At 38.1% G+C, this 17,562-nt stretch overlaps 2 non-coding genes across 2 annotated transcripts; both read right to left on the bottom strand.

Annotated features, from left to right (window-relative positions):
• Positions 1-15,409: 15,409 nt before the first annotated feature.
• On the bottom strand, positions 15,410-15,526 carry Trnal-caa (transfer RNA leucine (anticodon CAA)). The gene is made up of 2 exons: positions 15,489-15,526; positions 15,410-15,455 (listed from the first exon to the last, which is right to left on the bottom strand). It is a non-coding gene; the product is annotated as a tRNA-Leu (tRNA).
• Positions 15,527-16,020: 494 nt separating this feature from the next.
• Positions 16,021-16,137, bottom strand: Trnal-caa (transfer RNA leucine (anticodon CAA)). Its single transcript has 2 exons — positions 16,100-16,137; positions 16,021-16,066 (listed from the first exon to the last, which is right to left on the bottom strand). It is a non-coding gene; the product is annotated as a tRNA-Leu (tRNA).
• Positions 16,138-17,562: the final 1,425 nt, after the last annotated feature.

Raw genomic sequence — 17,562 nt, 5'->3', positions numbered from 1 at the left:
TTACTCACCCACAAACAACTTCTCACTCACATAAACTTTACTTACCCACACACAAACCTCACTCACACAACCTCACTCACACAAACTTTACTCACACAACCTCACTCACACAAACCTTACTCACCCACAAACAACTTCTCACTCACATAAACTTTACCTACCCACACACAAACCTCACTCACCCACACACAACATCGCTCACACAAACCTTACACACAAATGAATACAAGACATATCTACACGTTATTCATAAACAAAGGCGTTGCTTCACATTTTAACGTGGGTCTGTCAAAACATTAAGGCTTATCTTTTTTTATTTAGAAAAATGCGGTAATTAAGTAGAATCAACGGAAATTTTACATTTATTAAAACTGAAAAGAAACAACTTCCATAAAGAAAAAGATAGATAAGGATTCTAAAATTAGAGAAAAAAATAACATATTTTATTAAATACTTTTAGAAAAAAAAATACAGTGCATGTAACATTAACTGATAAGATTTTAAAATTACAATTGATTCCAGCGAGAGAATCACGACTTGTTGTCACGAAACGACCCATATTATGATTGGAAAGTCTGCAGAAGGTTACGGAAAATGTTGTACTGTTTGGAAAAATGACCTCTTGGAAAAATGACCATGTGGTCTTATCTGGAAACAGTAGTGTCCTTCGGTTTGTTTTCGGTGCAAATAAAGGTCATCACGTGACCACACTATGTAAATGTCATTTTTAATCTAAACTTCATATTTAATAATTTTTTTTTCATAAAGTCATCTTGCGTAGATTTATTTAAACCGATTACAAATTTGTCATTATCGCTGACGTTTATTCTATGAGTAAATTTTGTCGTTACTGACATCTATTGTGTACTAATCAAATACATGTTTTTCGTCATTTGTACACACGTACATGTACACACTCGGACATAGGGACAACACAGTTTGCCGTTACACACATAATACACACACACGTATAACTATGGAAGTAACACCGAGGTCTGCAACTTGCCCAATGATGCCCTCTGTATAAAAAACTACAGCTCAAGAGAGTGGACTAGTGTTATACATCCACCAGGATTCAGAAGGTTGGAATATAGATTGAAACATCCAGCATGTATTGACAGACTGTACAATTGTACGTTCAAGATTAATCAGACCAGTAGACTAGAGCTACATCCATTAAACATGTATCAGGTCAATGTACGGTTCATCACAGTTAAAATACTAGACCTTGATACATTTTTGAGAAGAAATTATACATTTAAAGAAAGGGGCTCAAAACTCCGTAAGGCTCACCACGTTTGAGAAATTAGTTGAGTTCTACCGTCCATTTGGAGACTGAGGGCCTATTTTTTCAGTCTTTGGAATATAGAGTTGTATACTGTATACAGGACTTACTTTTCCCTCCTATTTTAACTCGAGACACAGTTCCCCACATATTTTAACTTGAGACCCAGTTCCCCAACAGTTCCCCAACAGTTCCCCAACAGTTCCCCAACAGTTCCCTACCTATGTAACGCGGCCGTTCGAGCAGCGATTCCCCCGTTTACCGCGAGTCCCGTGCGAGGGGAAGATAATCTGTGTTTGATGGGTGTCACTTATCGCCCTTTGGGTGGCGGCCTTGTCAAACCTGTGAAAGGATTCTATTGTGGTTGTATTTTCTCTACCCCCCCCCCTCCCTACAACAAGCTCGTTCTGTTAGTTTTTCTACTTCTTAGGTATGAAAGACCTTTGGTTTGTACGTGTGTGTGTTTGTGTGTTTTAAAAAGGGGGTGGGGGGTAAAAGATGTAAGAGGAAAAACTAAGAATAAATATTTTTTTTTCAAACCGTAAATATTCAGGGGGGGGGGGGGGGAGGGGAAGCCTAAAGCCCTAAACGGGTAAAAAGAATAATTCAAAGTTGATTCCGAGCTGCATGATTTATTCACAGTTGAAGAAAGTTTTCTGTGTTTTCTGTATAAATTCCAATTCGTTCGGGAGAGAGGAGGGTAGACTTTCTTATGGGCTCCTGGACGAAACTGAATATTTAGGCCTAAGTATTAATATTTGTTTCGAAGTTAGGCAGATGAATATACACTTTTATAGGCTATACAATAAAAGTAGGCTATACAGCACGATTATAGTATACACATGGAGTATAGACGTCTAGTCTAGATCTAATCGTATCATATGTATTATATCAATTTACATATTATTTGTTTATATTTCTGAAGACGTTATACCACTCACCTGGAGTTAGTCCGTCTCCCCAAGAGGAGGGAAGGGAGAGGGGGCTTTAAAACTGGGCAGCGCTGATACAGACGGGTCTAAAGCTGTTTTAAACAGTAGTACAAACATAATAATATTCTTTTAATGAGATCATACGAGCTTTATTACAATGTAAACAAATAAATGTCGCACTGTTGAACACGTTTCAAAGCAGTTTCTTTTGCGCGTTTGGTGAATGAAAAGTATATCACTCACATTTTACTTTCACTTTCTCGTACACGGAGTATAGAGAAAGTGTTGTAATCGTGGAAAAATTGAAGTCGAGGGTCTTACAAATCAAGACGTTGTACATCTTTCTTAGTCCGAAAAAGACAGCTTTGTTAACTTGTCTAACTAGCGTTTCAGTTTGGCGGACGAAATGACATACACGAATTAGGTCCATGGATATCTGTCGACCTCTAAGCGATTTCCGGTTATCGGAAATTGTTACTACTTTATTTCCGATTTCTCAAGAAAAAAACAAAACATTTTCTAAAAAAAAAGGACTTTGTTACAAACTTATCAGAATTAGCCAGATTCGTTGACAACATATTTGCGCGAATAGAATCTTTTCATTTAAAAAAAATATAAATTTAGGCTCCTCATTAAAGTATTCTTTTCTCAATCCTTTGCTTTCATTCCTATCGAGTACAACTACACAATGGACTAGTGGTTCAAGTGGCACATAAAATAGAAACAGAGTTTGAAACAGAGTTATCCTGCTTCCGTGACCGCGGCATAGTTAAGGATTGTGTTGTCAGTTTAAGGTTTATTTATGGTAGAGTCTTGGTATATATATATATATATATATATATATATATATATATATATATATATATATATATATATATATATATATATATATATATATATATATATATATATATATATATATATATATATAATTTTATTAATCATAATGTTATTGGCGCCTGATTTACTTATTCGCCTATATTAGCGAGAAACATTCATAACTGCAAATTAACTAATTAGTACGGCTTTTTATTTTCTTCTTTAATTAAATTTATCTTTAATTTTATTTGGCATGACGGGCTACCCACGGATCCGTCAATTTCCGGTAACTCCTGTGTATGGCGTATCACACACCCCGGGGCAGAAATTTGACGTCTGCAGAGGGAACGTTAATGGCCGAACAAAACGCACATCCCATAATCCCCAGAGGGAAAATGAAACGCGTGACGTTGTCCAGGAGTCCCATGAGGTATTCGTGTAAGACATTCGAGCAATTAATTTTTGGGGCAGATACATATTAATTAAATGGAGCGAATTAAGGGACATTAAAAACGGTGCGTGTCTAATGCATTGCAAAAAACGGGGCGGACGTCAAATAGGAGGCTACTTTTAATTAAATCCTTCTGAATGTGGATAGCTTTAATTTAAAATCACGTTTTAATTTGATTTAAAAGTATTAGGCCGGGAGGCAGACATTAAAACGTTGCAGTTTTTTTTTCTTTTAACTACATAGATGGCCCCTGGCCAGTCTGTTGGGCCAGTGGTTGTACCCCATTGGCCCTAATAAGGTTGTTGGGCCAGTGGTTGTATCATAGTGGCCCTAATAGGGTTGGTGGGTGTATACCAGTGGCCCAATCAAAGTAGGTGGACCATTTTTGTATCATTGTGGTGGACTAGTGGTGTATCATTGTGGTGGACTAGTGGTGTATCATTGTGGTGGACTAGTGGTGTATCATTGTGGTGGACTAGTGGTGTATCATTGTGGTGGACTAGTGGTGTATCATTGTGGTGGACTAGTGGTGTATCATTGTGGTGGACTAGTGGTGTATCATTGTGGTGGACTAGTGGTGTATCACTGTGGTGGACTAGTGGTGTATCATTGTGGTGGACTAGTGGTGTATCATTGTGGTGGACTAGTGGTGTATCATTGTGGTGGACTAGTGCTATATCCTAATGTACCTAACAGGTTCTGTAACCTGGGGGTGGGAGCCCTGTGTTTATCACATTACGAAGATTATTTCTATTTTGTACGATCTAAAAGTAGCCATTTAAAGCCCCTAAACCTTGTGGGCCCTAGGGTGGTGCCCGGTCAGCCTCCACTATGTATCCGCCACCGTGTCTGGACAATGCGACAAACAAATGGCGCTAATTAACTTGAAACATGATGAGACCACTCCTAATTACAAACATCAGACATCTTTAGAAACGAGATAGCTTAAGGTCAGTCCTGAAAAAATAAAGATCAAAATCATCACCCCCCCCCCTCCCCTGATTTTCTCGGCGTCTACATATCATGCACTCGGTACATTTCAAGAGTTAAATGCCCCCGAGCACCCAAAATCAAAGTTGCATTAATTGTATGTTGACCTAACGAACTTTCATTAGAGTATTATAATTAAGGTTAGTACTCAATTAAACTTTCCCTCTTTTAAATAAAGCTTGTTAAAAAGCAGTTTAAAAAAAAAAACATACACTCTCAAACTTGCGTCAATTCAAAGCCTACTAATGAAACTTAATTAATTTGATAATTAGTTTTTAGTCTGAAATGAAAACGCTTTAGGTAAAAGAGAATCCGGATCTGAATCTCCGTCACAAACACGACGTCAGTATTTCAAATTGTCGTAAACCTACGTCTACATTGCGTCACGTAAAACCACGCCCACTACTCTCAAACCAATAGAACAAGCCCCTCCTACTTGTAATCTCCAGCACATGCAATAAACATTAATCCATTAAAAATTATTCATTAGGCCTACCTATTTTTTCCTACAAACTAGTACATAGTCCGTTGGTTAACTAAATAGTCTAATATGTTTAGGGTGATTTCCCTTGTGGCCCGTTTAGCACGTCTTAAAACTTCACGCTTGAGGTGCGCTACATTAGAGAGTACACCACCTACTAATGGCAACACTATTCTTTAAGGTAGATTTAGTAGAGACGTATTTGCTTCTTTTTGGGCTCTACGGGATGAGGTTTAATAGGCTGGGAATTATGTCGCAGCTCAAGGTTGAGCTAACTCAGGGCAACCAAGTTCAATATTAGCTTGGGATGCTAGTTATCGTGGTCAACATTAATTTGGGATATTAGTTATCGTGGTCAACATTAGCTTGTGACGTTAGTTAACATGGTCAACATTAGCTCTGGGACGTTAGTTACCATGGTCAACATTAGCTTGGGATGTTAGTTACTATGGTCAACATTAGCTTGGGATGTTATTAACCATGGTCAACATTAGTTTGGGATGTTATTTACCATGGTCAACATTAGCTTGGGATGTTATTTACCATGATCAACATTAGCTTGGGATGTTAGTTATCGTGGTCAACATTAGCTTGTGACGTTATTTACCATGGTCAACATTAGTTTGGAATATTAGTAATCGTGGTCAACATTAGCTTGGGACGTTTGTTATGGTCAACATTAGCTTGGGACGTTTGATTTGGTCAACATTAGCTTGGAACGTTAGTTATCGTGGTCAACATTAGCTTGGGACGTTAGTTATCGTGGTCAACATTAGCTTGGGACGTTAGTTATCGTGGTCAACATGTAGGTTGTAACGATCGTTATTATCTCGCAACCCGAGACAAGAGCTTTCGTAACCCGAGACGACTACAACTCTGGACGTTCGTAATCCGAAGCCCGTTGTATCTCTCCCTCAACGGGTTATTTATATTTTTGTTTCACGGAACTTAAGAACTGGCAACCAACCCTTTATTACACTAAACTATTCGAACTTAAAAGTTTTGTACTTTATAATACTTAAAGTGAAATTTTTAAACATAACTAAAAATAATAATAACTGAATTGTGTTCGCATTTTCATTGACATAAAATTTGCATTAAAATTATATTTTGCTTTTTTGAAAAATATAACCAAGGTTGTCTTGATGACTTTTAAATCATTCTTTATTTATAACGCTTTTATTGTGTAAGGTTACTGATTTATGTCCCCTGACTGTTTTAGTTTCTATCACGCCGGATAACTATTGCAGGCTTATATTAGCAATTCACGAAATAGTAGTTTAAAGCGACTGTATGCCCAACCATCTGCACGTATACCCACTATAACAAAACTTCTTTGTTTCACATGCACTCATTACACTTTCTCAACGAGTCTTAGACTTAACGCTAATCTTAACCTTTATCCTAAAGTTATTCCCTAGCCAGACCCACGAACATACCCTCGACCTACTCGGTGCATTTCTCTAGGGGCTCCCCCATCATCCCCACCCCCAGGGACTAAGTGGTAAATCCCGTCTCGCATCACTAGTTGTATACACAAACCCTAGCTACGCCACACTAAGCACTAGACAATACAGACAACATTCTAAACATACATCACTCTACGGCGGCGATCATTGAATAACAAATCTCTTAACGACGTGACTGCACTACATTTCTTAAAACTCCAGCGTATATTTAAAAAGTTTCGCGATTTCAAATATTAATTTTAAACTTTCGGGATTACAATCTTCATTAACAAACTGAATGGACGTGCTGTAAGATTGTTTTTAACGGTCCACTGACTTTGAAGATAATTAAATCGTAGATTGTGTATTTGAATTGGGAAGGCACTGCATGATTGTTTCAACTGTTGTTAACTGACCTCATCAAATGAAGCGTGTCGGCGGCGCTCGGTGTTCAGTGATCCGTGTTAACGGGGATTTAAGTGTAATCAGATTTGCTGAGATACGAGAGAGTGTTTTTTGGGTTGACGTTTGAAACCGGACGAAAGGATTCACCGGGAATCTTCTCACAGGGTACGATGGGCGGACGTCACGGAGATTGACGGTGGTTTGTGTACGTCGACGGCGACAGATTGTGGGCTTTTACATAGATACGCCAGCCAGGTGGAACCAGCAATCTCTCAAGTCTTAATTAATTAAATAATTAATGGATCCAGTTGGATTTGCTGTCTGGATCCAGTTGGATTTAGATTAGAGATAGTCACTGAAGGGGTTGTAATCGGTTCAGTGATTGTTGGAGGGGGGGGGGGGGGGGGGGAGGGCGCAGTTAGATGCAGAGTTAGGGGCGTGGTCGAGGGCCTGGGTTGGTTTGGCTGTTGGAGGGTGGGTGTTCTGATGAGTACAGGTCGAGGTTTTATAGGTCCTGGTTGGTCGCTTTGTAAGATTTATAAAGAAGCTAGGCAGGCTGTAGGTATCCATGTTTAAACGTAAAGTTTGCCTTAACGTGTAGGCCTTTCCGGTGTTAATAATGTGCCAGAGCGTATATTTTTCAAAACTATTTTGTAAGAGAGTGTTTTCTGTCTAACAAAAACGATGAATAAACAATCTAAATGTTAAACAGGCGCTTTTTGTTAAATGTAACAACAGAACTAATGTGTGCATACACACACACACTTTCTACGTATATATCTCTCACACAGAGACACTCACTCACACACTCTCGCTTACACACTTATACACTCGTATACCTATGCTTGCGCACAGATAAATAAATATACATACATACAACAGTGTCCTGGACACCGCGGTTTTGAAAGTACACGTGAAAAAAAGTATTTATGGCGAATGCATAAGGAATAATCTCACATAGAAAATGCAATTTTTAAGGAAAAAGGCATTCATTGTATTAAAAAAAAAAAGAAAAAGAAATTATAAAAATAACCATAAAGAAAAATGCCCTAAAAAGTAAATTTAGTTTATACTGTAACCTTACTTAAATCTATGTGCAGGTATGGTGACTAAAAATAAAAGTTTGGGGGCTCAATGATGAGAATTGAACACTTGACATATAGGTCCTTTATTATTTTCTAGAAAGGGAAGAAAAAAAAAACAAAAAAAAACCGCCGTTTTAATAGTAAGGAGTGTCTGAGAGTTATCAAAGGGAAACTACCGTGATATTTCAAACATTATAGCAAATACAAAGTAGGTTCCCCTAGTTTTAATTCTTCGTTTAAAAAAAAATAATTCTAAGCGCCTTCACAATTAGCCTAGCATAATTAGAAAATAAAGACAGGTTGGTATTTTTGATACATTGATTTCATCGCGCAGAGAAGATAATTCTGTTGATAATTATTTTTAAATGAAAGTATCTTTTAATCGTTTACTGTAAACTGTAAAGACACTAGTGACATATTGCAGTGCTGGCGCCAGGTTATTTAGCGCCCTAGGCAAAACTTATTAAAACGCCCCCTCCCTCCCGCATTTTTTTCGGACCCCATATATATATATATATATATATATATATATATATATATATATATATATATATATATATATATATATATATATATATATATATATATATGTGTGTGTGTGTGTGTCTGTTTAGAATCTTGCGGTGCCAACAATTAATTTCCTTTGAAAATCTCTCCCTGGCTGACGATTATTTTTCTAATTCAAAGGGAGAGAAAAGAAGACTTAGCCCTATTTAAAAATCAAAATTGCACAGGCGCCGTCCCAAAGGGGGCACCAAACAAGGTAGATAATTATATAAAACGAGCCGACCCGCGGCGTATCATATGCCGCTATTTAGTTGTTTTATTTTCTACTTTTCAGTAACTCCTAATTTGTGAATTCGACAGTACCAATGCTGCCACTGAAAATATTTTGCTTTAAAACACTACCCCCCCCTCTCCCCTAACCCCGACCCCTAACACCCCCCCCCCCCGTGAAAGCAGCCTCCTCTTAGTTACCTCCTCTAAGTTTAAAATCGTATCAAACTAAATTATCTGCCCCTAATAGCCGTAACTAAGCCCGGCTCTATGATTTGTAAACATTTAGAGTGAACACCGCTCACCAGACAATGTGTGGGTGGGGTGAGGGTGGTAGTGATATAGATAGAGAGAAAGAGAGGGGACTGTAAGGCGCGCTTGCAGCTTGTTTTCTAATGTCTCCCAGAAGATAATTATATATATAGAAGCTCATTACTGAGTTAGATACAGTCGAAATAAAGAATGTTAACAGCTACTTGGCATTACGAACTTATTTCTTTTCTACATCAATTTTGTGACACCAAAATAAAATAATAATAATGAGGGAGGTTGGGGGCGCATTTTCACCAAGAGGAATAACTATTTAGGCCTAATTTGAAGATGGGGCGCAAAATTGATAGTTCGTCCTGGGCCCCGAAATAGACCGCTACGCCTTAGTATATTACCCTGTCTAAAGTTTATATAATGTAATCAAAGTTATTAATTATTATGTACTTTTTACTAATCGAGATTACACATTTTTGCGCCCCCCCCTATGGATAGCACATAGGCGACCGCCTAGTTCGCCTTATCGGTAGCGCCGGCCCTGCATGATTGTATTATTTCTCTAATGTCGTCTACCGTGCAATCATTAAACCTTTTGCCCTACCACTAATCTTGCTTTTAAACCAGATCTAACATTGCATTTGTCTGGTCGAATGAAAGCGCGTACCGCAGAAAACTCGAATCCCTAGTTCGGTTACAAGATTCAAAGATGCAAATTCGCTCTACTTTATCTATTCGATTGTTAGCCACTGAACTTAACAATGTTTATATCGTAGTACTAAAAACGTTTATTACTTCCCCTATTATTTTAATTCATGAACAAGGGAGACAACACTTAATCTCATTTTTATATTCTATAAAAGAATTAATATATGCATAATAAATAAAACATGACATTAACTGTTGTATTATTCCCGTTTAGTCTATATAGTTACAACAAATTATTTAAAGTAAAATCTTGATTTTACTTCACTGTTTAACTTCGATGGACAAAAAAAGTATATGTAAACCGCAATTTAAAATAAGACAGGTAAATAATATTACACGCGAGAATTTATTTTAATTAATGTTGTAGTCTGTTTACAATAGTACCACTGTTGTATCAGTTTTATGTTTCTGTGTTAGAAGCAAGTTAACCCCCCCCCCCCCCCCCCGCCGCCCAACATAATGTGAACCTTTCAGGGAAGACCAACATTGACATCAAGGAAAACAGAAAACGCTTATGACTGGACAGACTGGCGGCTTTAACCTTCTGACCCCCAATTCCAAATAAATCAAAAACTTCCTCATAACTGAATGTTTATGTTTCTTTCCAGAAAACAGATTATGCCAGCTTCATACCTTCAAACTCCCACCCCCTACCTGCAAACGTTTCTATGTATTATATGTATATGAAAGGGAAAAAGATAGCGGAAAGCTTTTAATGTTGTTTTCAATGTTTTAAACTTTAATGAACGTCATGGGCGCACCGTGGAATTCAAATGCATTGTCCAAAAAAAATAAAAAAATAAAAAAATAAATCAAAGTCTATCGCTAATTGAGAAGTCGTTTTTACTGTATGGCGCGGAGCTAAGTGGTAACATACAGTCAGAGCCGGCGCTAGGGGTACGCGGGGCCTATGGCCAACCATCCGCGCGGGGCCTTATATTATTTTCATTGGTGTATAATTAAATAAAACATGTACAGTGAGGCGTTTTTTTTTTCTTCTCAACGCGAATTATTATTTACAACGATATATGTGGTATTTTTAAGCTGTTTATCAATGTCGTATATTAGTTTTAACATTAAGACACTGATTAACAAATAATTTGTTTACTTAGAAGTGCTTTTGAAACGTTGCTTGTTTCTGTTAAGGCTTTTTGTTTGAAAAGTAAAAAATAAAACAGATATAAGTTTGAGACACGCATTAAAGAGACGATGAACGTCAGCTTCAAACCTGATTTTTTTACATTAATGTTTATGAAAATCTTACCAGTACGTTCACAAACGAAGATCTACTTTTCTTGCCTTTCGTGAGGAAAATTCCATGATTATATCATCATAGTCCAAACTGGAGGCTATGTCTTTTTCTATTGACAGAATTGACAGACCGCAGAGTCTGTCTTGGGACATCGTTGATCTCAAATAGTTCTTGATCAACTTCAGTTTGGAGAAATGTTTTTGTTGTTTAATAACTTTCTTTGGATAGTGTATGTACTTGTCCAACGCGTCTGCTTGTGTTTTATCAAATTCTTCTCTTAAATTGCGTTTCCTCGCTTTTGATGCACCTGATTCATACTTGCGAAATCTATCTCTGTCTCTTGTAGCCATGGTGTAAAGAAAAATTGTGAAATCACTTTGAAGCAACGTTAAATCGGTCCACAGTGGCGGGTGATAGTATCGATATTTTCTCAATTTATCGAGTGTTAACAGTGGCATTCAAAGTGTGTGGATGCCGGGGAAAATAGCAAAACATTGATAGATTTCGGAATAAGCTCGAATCGTGAAAAACACTGTTTACGGCTATAGATATCCAAATGAAATGACTCTCAAATGTAATCACGGACGCTCAGTAAGGTGGAACACTGGGGGGGGGGGGGGTGACAGTTGGTGGGGTGAGGTGAAGGATATTAAACTGTACATTTAAATCTATGGGATGCCAAACCCTAAAAAAAATCAGTTCGGGTACTACGTTACTGGATCTCTGACCGTAGCAATTCAAGAGAAGGTGCGTGTTTATAGAGCGTCCGCGTATTACATTACAGATTAAGACCGCGTTCTCACAAGAGAAGGTCCATTTAGGGGGGGTGACACCAAGGCAAAAAATAGCAAAATATATAGAGAAAAACTTGAGGGGGTGCAAATCGAAAGTTTGAGGGGGGGGGGGGTGCAAATCGAAAACTTGAGCGGGGTGCAAATCGAAAACTTGAGCGGGGTGCAAATCGAAAGTTTGAGGAGGGGGGTGCAAATTTTTAAAGTTTGAGGGGGGTGCAAATCGAAAATTTGCATTTTTTTTTCCCGGGAAGGGCATGCCCCCATCCGCTCTCTCTCCCCCCCCCCCCCCCCCCACCTCTGCAAGCCATCATCAGGTCACTGACTGTTTACTACAGGCACCCCCGCCTGCTCACTAAAAAAAACGTCTTCAACGGTCCGCAAACAATAGGGGTATCTGTTTACGTTTCTCCCGATTTTACCTCCCATGTCAGGTCGGGGGATAATTCGCGACCGCCATCTCCAGTCACCTCAGGACAATAGCGAGTCGACCGTGTCAGCGATGTGTGACACTAATGTCTTTCTTTAGAATAACGGTCTGTCCCAGTCCATGTAGAGGATAACTCACTAACATCAGCCGTGGCCTCAGTTTTAACATCCAACAATTTCGGCCATTTAGTTTTAGTTGGTTTTTTTTTTTTAATTTTATTCAGCAAAGATTATTTAAGTTTACAAACTAATTCAGGCAACAATGGCGTTGCTGAAGCGCGGGGCCCCTTCAAGCGCGGGGCCTGGGGCGACCGCCCCGTTTGCCACCCCCTAACGCCGGCTCTGCATACAGTGGAGAATGAAATAAGGGCATTGAAAAGGTGGTGGCTAGGGCACTATATGAGAAAGACAGTAAATAACATCACTAGGCAGTTGTTGGTGTGACGTCCACGGGGAAAGAGGAAGAGAGGGAGACCAAAAAAGGTCATGAAAGAAATCGTATGAACTAGAGAAAGGGGAGGTTGGATTATTAGGGTTTTATCTACATAAAAAATCAAGTGAGTTGACGAAGTGTTGCTTACGCCTGTTCTCCTTACGAAGCCAAAAAAAAAATAATAAAAAGAAGAAAATCACAAAAGAGTTTAGAGCAGGGGTTCTGAACTGAAGTTCGCTCGAAACCCAGAGGTTCGGTGAGTCAGTCTCAGGGGTTCGACGGAGGTCGAGATACACCTACGTATTCGTACAAGTAAGGATTATTTGAAAAGTTGCTGAATAAAATTGATTTGTTTATATTCGCTAGTATATGCAGTCTCCGGGAAACAAGTTTTCAAATCAACTTGTATTAAAATAATCGCAGTGATTTCCTTGGCTAAATTATGTGGGTGTAAGTAGTCAGTTCTTATGTAACTAGTGAACTATTACATGCTCCTTGCTATTCATCAATACCGTTAGTCTTCTGTTTGAGTGCGTAGGGCCTATTTTAATTTTCTAATGTAAAATTTAGACCTTTATTAATGTTGACCAACTTAAAGTTTATGTAATCAAAAGCTAGTATTGCTATTTAATTTGACTATTTAGTAAGGGCTTTAAAATTTGTGCAGCATACACGAGTGACGTAATCTCCACCTGTCATTTCAACAAAAATCTATTCATCTTGTACCTTTTACTCCGTCTACCTGTAGTGTAATTCAATGAAATCTCATGAGTATAAAAAGGACGAGATTTCAGCTTAATTTAATCAGAACTTGATCTACAACTAAAGAGTTTGAATATAATAATATATTCTAACACTTTCTCGCGATAAAGCTCGTGATTTGCAGCAATATCCATCATGAAGATTACAGTACTTCTCGTTGTCTTGTGTCTGCTGTTTGCGGTGATTTCGTGCTTTCCACATCATCACCATCATCACCATCATCATCACCACAGCAGCAGCAAGAGTCACAAGCATCATCATCACCATCACCACCACAAGCATCATCATCACAAGCATCACCACCACAAACATCACCACCACAAGCATCACCATCATCATCATCACCACCACCACAGCAGTAGCAGCAGCAGTGGTTAAGTGTGGTGATGACGTGGGACTGTGATTATACAAGCCTGTATTATACTGTGTATACCGGGTTTACGTAATTTCTTGACGCCAATTGAAGCGTGACGTAAATAATGTGCATATGATATATCTATTTTACTATATTTTTATATTTACATTTTGTATACATTTACATGTGTATAAAGCTTTGTTTTTACAATTTATTAAATCACAGCGAATCAATGCCTTGTTTTTTTTTTTTTTTTTTGTTTTTTTTTAAATTTTCAAAACTGTACTTCTAGTTTCACTTTACTATCGCTCATTTCTTTAAGGCCCCTGGGGAGCAAAAGGCTGCAGCCACACCTCTCCATGGGTCTCGGGTTTTAGCGGCTCTCTTTATTTGCGTCCATGTAAGCCCGACCGCGGAATCCACAAGGTAGGAGGAGGAGAGGCAGACCAAGAAAGACCTGGAGACGTGACCTGGAAGAAGACACCAGAAGATTGGATACACCTGTGGACAGTTGGAGAGACTAGCCCATGACAGAGACGTCTGGAAAGCTCTTGTCAGCGGCCTATGTCCCAGTAGGGACGACAGGCAAACCTAACCTAACCTAAGCTCGACTGCCCTTGCCCCATCATCTACTGCCATCCACTAGGAATCCTCTTGACCGCCCTGCTTTCTTCTCCTCGGGATTCCAGTTATCCTCTCCGCTTATTAGGGTATGTCATATCAATCCCCATTTGTGAGATTTAATATCCGTCTTTTTACTTTCCCGTATACGAAGTACAGACAAAGTATTGTAATCGTGCAAAAACTCGAAATCAATATTTTCACAAATCTCGACGTTTTACACCTCTCTTAGTAAGAAAAACATAGTTTTGCAATTTTGTCCGTTTGTCCGTTTGTCTGTGTGTATGTATGTATGTATGTCTGTGAACACTATAACTTGACTACCTTTACAGCTAGGGTTGATGAAATTTCACATATAAGTATTATATCAAATTAGTAGTTCTGTATCAACTTTTCAGCGATTTCCGGTAGACGGAAGTGGAATTTTAGGTTTTTCAAAAGCCTATAACTTGAGTACTGTTTCAGATAAATAAACGAATGTATGTTAAAATTTATTATAATTGATTATGTCTATATCCCGACTTGCCATCCCCCTTAGTGTTATTTAAGAATATTCGATAAAGTTTAGGGGAGATCACTCCCGCTTTATTTACTTCTGTCTTCAATGTTGTTGGTTTTTTAAAAATCAATTGTTTATTTTAAATTATATAATTAGCAGGGTACCTTTATCTAATAAAATAAAAGCTTTATTCTCATATTTAGTGTGAAGAAACGTGACCTTGTTATATCTCCCGATTAATTCAAACACATTGAATGTTAGGGGCTATGGTATTGGGGTACACTGGCAACAAAGAATAGACATTAGTGTATTTGTGTACAGAGATATTGCCATTTGTGTACACAGTGCAATAAGGTACAACGTGTGTATACAAGATCAAGCATTCAGGTTTATGGTTATCATTTGAATTCCAGCGATGTCTTTCAATTTTAAGTGACATGCAATAAAGCACATTGGGTCTGATGTAAAAAAAAAACAGAACTAGAAGAAATGAATCCCATCCGATTAGTGGTAAATAAAAATTTGCAGCAATTTAACAATGAAAAAGAGAATCAAGATTACAATTTAACAACAATAACAATAGTTTTACGGAAGTTTTTAGAAAACAATTATTAAAAACATTTGTCAGAAGTGGGATTTGAACCCACGCCCACATTCGTGGACCAGAACACTCGCCTGCGTTAAACAGGAAGGTGATTAACCTTGAGTCTGGCGCCTTAGACCGCTCGGCCATCCTGACTTGTAGTATAGTAATATAGTTAATATTTATATTAAACAACTAAATCTAGAAAATTGGTTATGTAGTTTAGGCACAAATTATGAGCCTTAAATTGAAGGCCTACAGTCGCGATTTTAAAACATTCTTTCAGTTTTAAGCTAGAGACGTAATTTCAAACAATACTAAATTTTAAAAGATTACAAAATTAGTACTACAAGTGTAACAATGTGTAACAATGTAAAAAGCTTATAACTAGCAGTACTTAATTGAAATAGTAACTCGGATCAGCAAAAAAGAGTTTGTCAGAAATGGGATTTAACAACAATTTAACAATAACAATAGTTAAACAGAAGTTTTTAGAAAACAATTACTAAAAATATTGTCACAAAAATCTGTCACAGCAGCAAGAGCCACAAACACCACCATCGCCATCATCACCACCACAGCAGTAGCATCAGCAGTTTAAAAATAGTTTTCAATGTTTCTTTAAAAAAAAAAGGTCTTTGTAAAACATTTGTCAGAAGTGGGATTTGAACCCACGCCCACATTCGTGGACCAGAACACTCGCCTGCGTTAAACAGGAAGGCGATGAACCTTGAGTCTGGCGTCTTAGACCGCTCGGCCATCCTGACTTGATATATATTAGTAGTGTGTATTCCATATTGAATGGTACAAGCAGCTATAGTTTTAATTACGTAGACCTAAAACCACCCTGAATTGTTTGATGAAATCATTTATAACAATTATATCTAGAATCTAGGAGCTGACTGGTCACGTGGGACGGACAGCTGACCACTGAAGCGTGGGAGAGCAGACAGACAGAGATAGGTAGCGCTAGGGTAAAGATGTAGAGTTAAACAGACGGTGAGAGGTAGCGCTAGGGTAAAGATGTAGAGTTAAACAGACGGTGATAGGTAGCGCTAGGGTAAAGATGTAGAGTTAGACGGTGATAGGTAGCGCTAGGGTAAAGATGTAGAGTTAGACGGTGATAGGTAGCGCTAGGGTAAAGATGTAGAGTTAAACAGACGGTGATAGGTAGCGCTAGGGTAAAGATGTAGAGTTAAACGGTGATAGGTAGCGCTAGGGTAAAGATGTAGAGTTAAACAGACGGTGATAGGTAGCGCTAGAGTAAAGATGTAGAGTTAAACAGACGGTGATAGGTAGCGCTAGGGTAAAGATGTCGAGTTAAACATACGGTGATAGGTAGCGCTAGGGTAAAGATGTAGAGTTAAACAGACGGTGATAGGTAGCGCTAGGGTAAAGATGTAGAGTTAAACAGACGGTGATAGGTAGCGCTAGGGTAAAGATGTTGAGTTAAACAGACGGTGATAGGTAGCGCTAGGGTAAAGATGTTGAGTTAAACAGACGGTGATAGGTAGCGCTAGGGTAAAGATGTAGAGTTAAACAGACGGTGATAGGTAGCGCTAGGGTAAAGATGTAGAGTTAAACAGACGGTGATAGGTAGCGCTAGGGTAAAGATGTAGAGTTAAACAGACGGTGATAGGTAGCGCTAGGGTAAAGATGTAGAGTTAAACAGACGGTGATAGGTAGCGCTAGGGTAAAGATGTAGAGTTAAACATACGGTGATAGGTAGCGCTAGGGTAAAGATGTAGAGTTAAACAGACGGTGATAGGTAACGGTAGAGAATGGACAGAAGTATGTAGAGAGTTAAGAGTTAGATAGTGTGTTAGGAATGTGAGTGCGTAGTTAGCAGTATTAGTAGACAGCATATAGTATAGACTAATCTAATATATAAAGCTCAGTTCTGTATGTAACGCATATGTTTGTCGTTGGTCTTGGATGGATTTAAGTGTTAGACAATTATCGTGCGCATTTGTCTAAATTTATGAGTTAAAAAATTATTATTGAAAGTGTTGGGAAATAATTTTCATTTTTCAAATTATAGTAATAATTGTCGGCATGTTCATTGAACACAAGTTTTAAAAAAATATCATCTTTTACAAAAATTCTAATTATGTCTTTATTTAGTCCTGTAGCACTTACTTCCCTTTGATAAATTAGGAAAACACAATTACTTCCCTTTATAAAACCATTGC

The sequence above is a fragment of the Physella acuta genome, unplaced genomic scaffold, assembly GCF_028476545.2.
Source record: "Physella acuta isolate Inbredline_101_S28 unplaced genomic scaffold, ASM2847654v3 ptg001020l, whole genome shotgun sequence".
Classification (NCBI taxonomy): Eukaryota; Metazoa; Mollusca; class Gastropoda; family Physidae; genus Physella; species Physella acuta.
The sequence above is the reverse complement of the archived record's forward strand: the minus strand, read 5'-3'. Positions and strand labels throughout refer to the sequence as shown.